We start from the raw sequence: 5,772 nt of genomic DNA, 5'->3' as shown, positions 1-5,772 counted from the left end.
TCTCCATAAATGCCTTTTTTCACCAAGTGTTATGCACAACCGCCATCAAAAAACACAATCTGAGGTGTGTTAATCAAACGCGCACATACCTGATGGGCATGATACTTTTCACACACATAAAAATTGGCTATGTTGATGCAGGTTCAAAGTATCGTGCCCATCACAGATATGCTTTGAATGGTTGAAGTCACCACAAACCCCATTTCTTACCAATTATGCACACCGTCCAAAAACATGCTCTGAGGTGTGTTATTTGAACATGCACGATGGGCATGATCCTTTGAAAGTGCATCAATTAAAACTACATTAAGGTTATCATATATGCTTTCACTGGTGGAAATCGCCACAAATCCTATTTTTCACCAAGTGTTATGCACAACCGTCAAAAACATGCTCTGAGGTGTGTTATTCGAATGCACACATACTTGATGGGCACAACAATTTTTGCACACTTGCATCCCTCTTATTTTGAGGTTCTTGCAAAGTATCATGCCCATCAAATATGCTTTGGATAGTCAAAGTTGCCACAAACACCGTTTTTCACCAAGTGTTATGCATAACCATAAAAAAACATAGTCTGAGATTTGTTATTCAAACATGCACACACCCTACGGACATGATAATTTTCACACACATGAATCCCACCTACATTGAGACATGTGCAAAGTATGGTGTCCATCAGATATGATTTGGATGGTATAAATCACCATAACCCCCACATCCAAAGCATATTTGATGGGCACGATACTTTGCACGTGACTTAGCATAGCTGTGGTTGATGTGTGTGCAAAGTCTCATGTCCATTGTGTATGCACACATACGAATAACACACCTCACAGCATGTTTTTTGATGGTTGTGCACAACACTTGCTGAAAAATGGGATTTGTGTGGTGACTTCGACTATCCAAAGCATATATGATGGGTACAATACTTTGCATGCCAATAAATGTAGGTGGGATTCATGCACATGCAACGTATCATGCCCATCATTTATGTACACATTCGAATAACACACATGAAAGCGTGTTTTTTAGCATTGTGCATAACACTCCGTAAAAAATGGGATTTATGGTGACTTCCACCAGCCAAAGCATATTAAATGAGCATGATACTTTGCACGTATCTCACATAGGTGGGATTGACATGCGTGAAAAGTATCATGCCCATCGTGTATGAGCATGTTTGAATAACACACCTCAGATATTATTTTTTGATAGTTGTACATAACACTTGGTGAAAAACGGGATTTGTGGCGACTTCGAGCATCCAAAGCATATTTGATGGGCATGATATTTTTCACATGCCTACACATAGTTGGGATTCATGCACATGAACAATATCATGCCCATAGGGTATGTGCACATTCTAATAACACACCTCAGATACTATTTTTTGAGAATTGTCAAGAACGCTTGGTGAAAAACAAGAGTTGTGGTGACTTCGACCATCCAAAGCATAACCGATGGACACAATATTTTGCATTCATATCAATGTAGGTGTTACTAACATGCATGTCAAAGTATTGTTAACATTAGGCATATGCGCGTTTGAGTAACACACCTCAGCTACTTTTTTTGGACAATTGTGCATAACACGGTGCAAAATGGTTTGTGGTGACTTTGACTATCCAAAGTATATCCAATGGGCATGATATTTTGCACCCACCTCAAAATAGGTGGTATTAATGCATGTGAAAATGATTATGCCCATCGGGTATGTGCGCGTTTGACTGACACACTTCAAAGCATATTTTTTTATGGCTGTGCCTAATGCTTGGTGAAAAACAGGCTTATGGCAACTTCGACCATCCAAAGCATATTTGATGGGCACGGTACTTTGCACGTGCCTAGAAATAGGTGGTATATACACATGTGAAAAGTATTGTTCCTATCAGGTATGTGCAACTTCGAATAAAACACCTCAAAGCATGTTTTTTTATGGGTGTGCATCACACTTGGTGAAAAACGGGATTTGTGGCAACTTCGACCATCCATAGCATATCTGAGGGGCATGATACTTTGTGCACACATCAATGTAGGTGATATTGATGCAAATTTAGAGTATTGTTCTCATCGAGTATGTGCTACTCGAATAACACATCTCAAAGCGTGTTTCTTGATGGTTGCGCATAACACTTGGTGAAAAAGGGGGTTTGTGGAGATTTTGTATTGGATGGGCATGATACTTTGCCAACATCCCAAGAGATATAAGATTTATGTATATGCAAATCATGTTGCCCATTGGGTATGTGCACTTTCGAATAACACATCTAAGGACACATTTTTTTACAAGTCTATATAACACTTGGTGAAAATGGGGTTTGTGGTGGTGACTTCGACCATCCAAATCATATCCGATGGGCACAATACTTTGAACTTGAATCAACATATATAGTATTGAAATTCATACAAAGCAGGGATGTTTTTATCGAAGCAATGCTTATATATTAATATAAAATCTTGGCGAAAGTTTTCAAGCTCATTTTTTTAGTTTCACAATCTTGCTAGAATGTAGTCCATTTTAATATATTTTCTTTTGAATTTTGAAGGAAAGAATGCAAATCCTAATGAAACTTTAAAAGTTTCAAATCTTGGTGGTGAATGTTTCAAACATTTATTTTCATTATGGCATACAAACTTTCGACACCAATATATAAGTTTAGCTTTTTAATGAAACTAACTTGAAAAAATCATCCATGATACAAAGTATCATTCCCATCCAGTAAGTGCACATTTTAATAACACACCTACGAGCATATTTTTTAATGGTAATTGTGCATAACATGCTGAAAAAAGGCGTTTATGGTGACTTTGACCATCCAAATCATATACGAAGGACACCATACTTTACATACTTTACATGACAATCATACTTTACATACTTTACATATGATGGATAGCATATTTTACATGAAAATAATTATAGTTAGTATTGATGCACATGCAAAGTATCATTCCGATCGGGTACATGTGCAAGTTCGAATAGCACACCTCAGAGCGTGTTTTTTGACGGTTGTACATAATAGTTGGTGAAAAATGTGAAGATAGTGGGAGAGAAGGAAGGAGTCTCACTTGCGGCATTCTCACATACACAATGGGGGAATACACACAAAGGTGGAGGCTGAAAACAGTTTTCCTCTTCTTAGTTGTGAAAGCCAAAAGAACTCTAGTACAAAGAAATAGAAGAACCCTATATGTGGGTCTCAAACCAAACTTAGCTAACTACGATGGCATACTAACTGAGCCACGAACTAGAGTACATAAGGATAGCTGTCATCCAGCTATTATTCATGGGCGGTGTACCAACCGCATCTACAGCTCACAAGTCGGTGACATAAATGCACAACGATCACCCTGGCATATCACGAGTGGAGCTCGATATCTCAACACTCCCCCTCGAGCTCAATCCCAATTCTTGCACACCAATCAGGTCTCTGAACTTGCGCAGCTTCTCTGTGCCCAATGCCTTCGTAAATATGTCAGCTACCTGATCCTCTGTGCTGACATAAACTAGATCAATAACACCTAGTAAAACCTTCTCCCGCACATAGTGATAATGCACCTCAATGTGCTTTGTTCTAGCATGATAGACTAGGTTATTTGCCAAGTGTATACTGCTCATGTTGTCAAAATAAATGACAACTGGCCCATCTGTAGACTGATGCATATCATAAAGTAGCTTATGCAACCAAGCTACCTCACATGCAGCCATTTGGAGCCTACATAAACTGACTTACCAATCCAACAGCATAGCTCAAATCTGGCCTGGTAATAGCCATATAAATCAAACTTCCTACTATGCGCCTGTGAGGCACCTGTACATAGTAGGGTCTTCCAGAAGCTCACCTACATCTGCGCTCAGCTTCACATTCTGCTCCAAAGGAACTGAAATAGGCTTGGTGACCTAATCACCTCAATGCTCAAGAAATAATGCACCTCTCCCAAATCCTTCATCTCAGACTTTTGCTTCAATAGCATTTTCACATGAAGGATATCTTCATCACTATCACCTGTGATGATCAAATCGTCAACATAAATGACAAGCAGCATAATACCTTTCTCTGTTTTTCTCACATAAAGTGAGAAATCTGCCTTGGAATCTGAAAGCCAATAGTGACAAGATACTGTCCTATCTTGTCAGACCATGCTCTATGTGCTTGCTTCAAGCCATACAAGGATTTCTTCAACCTGCAAACAAACTCAGGATGAACAGCATGAACATAACCTGGTGGCTGCTCCATAAAGACCTCTTCTTGCAAATCACCATGCAAGAAGGCATTCTTTACATCCATCTAATGTAAAGACCATCCCTTTGATGTAGCCATAGCAATGACTGCTCTTACGGTTGCCATCCTTGCAATCGGACTGAATGTTTCTTCATAATCAATGCCATATGTCTGTGCATACCCCTTGACAACTTATCTTGCCTTGTATCTATTCACAGAACCATTTGCATTGTGCTTCACCTCATAAACCCACTTACAGCCAATTGCATTCTTGTCTTTAGGCAAAGGCACCAATTCCCATGTAGCATTTGCTTCCAAGGCATCCATTTCTTCATCCATGGCTTTCTCACATTTTTCTTTGCCCATGGCTTGCTCAAAAGAAGTGGGTTCTGGTTCCTGTATCACTTTGACCACATAGGCATAGTGAATGGCTGTAAATCCATCATATTTCAGCCTATCCATAGGATACCTAGCTCTGGTAGACCTGCGCAAAATAGGCTCACTTCCAAGTGCTCTCAAAACATCCCTAGTCTCCTTACTCTAGGTGTAACAACAGAAGGAATACCCAACTCATCATCAATGCTCTGTTCTGAGCCACTGGATTCACCATCCACATAAGAGTGACCTGCATTCACATCAACCATGGGCTGATCTACCTTCTTTTTTCCTTTTCGTGATAGGTACCTGCATACCACTATCTGCATTGCTTTGAGGAGATTCTCTTGATCTCAATCTACCTGTCCATGGCGAAGTATGTGAACCACTGCTAGAGGACACTGCAGGTCCACTAATATTTTGTGATTGCCGCTGTGAATTCTGTGCAGCATTACCATTTTGTGCATCTATATCATCAATCACATTTACTGGTTTATACCAGCTGCTCATCTCAACAAAAACAACATATCTGCTCACTATAAGCATCTATACCCTTTCTGCTTGCAGAGAATAACCAATAAAGATGCACTTCTCAGCTTTTGGATCCAACTTGGACCTCAACTCATCTGGCACATGAACATAGGCAATGCAAGCAAAAATTTTCAAATGAGAAATATCCGGTTTCCTACCAGTATACATCTCCTCTGGCACCATGCCATGTATTGCTGCAGTGGGAGTCCTGTTCATTATGTAAACTGCTGTAGCAACTGCTTCAGCCCAATAATAATCTGGTAGGTCTTTTTCATTTAGCATGGCCCGAGATACCTCTCCAATATGCTTGTTTTTCCTTTTTGCAAGTCCATTTTGCTGTGGGGTATGACTGCATGAATATTGCTGCTTTATGCCATGCTTCTGCAGGAACCTTGCAAACTCATTTGAGAGGTACTCTCCCCCTCCATCTGACCTTAGGCATTTTATTTGCAGGCCTATTTCTTTTTCAACCATAGCTTTAAAAGCTTTGAAATGCCCAAACACTTCACTTTTCTTTTTCATAAAATACACCCAAACTTTTCTGCTGTAGTCATCAATAAAAGTGACAAAATAATGACAACCTCCAATAGATGTAGCTTTAGTAGTCCACACATCAGAGTGGATTAATTCCAATGGCTTC

Source organism: Dipteris shenzhenensis, chromosome 33, assembly GCF_047967505.1.
Source record: "Dipteris shenzhenensis isolate YYH24624 ecotype China chromosome 33, Dip_SZ_1.0, whole genome shotgun sequence".
In the NCBI taxonomy this organism is placed as follows: domain Eukaryota; kingdom Viridiplantae; phylum Streptophyta; class Polypodiopsida; order Gleicheniales; family Dipteridaceae; genus Dipteris; species Dipteris shenzhenensis.
This window is presented reverse-complemented; position numbering follows the sequence as displayed.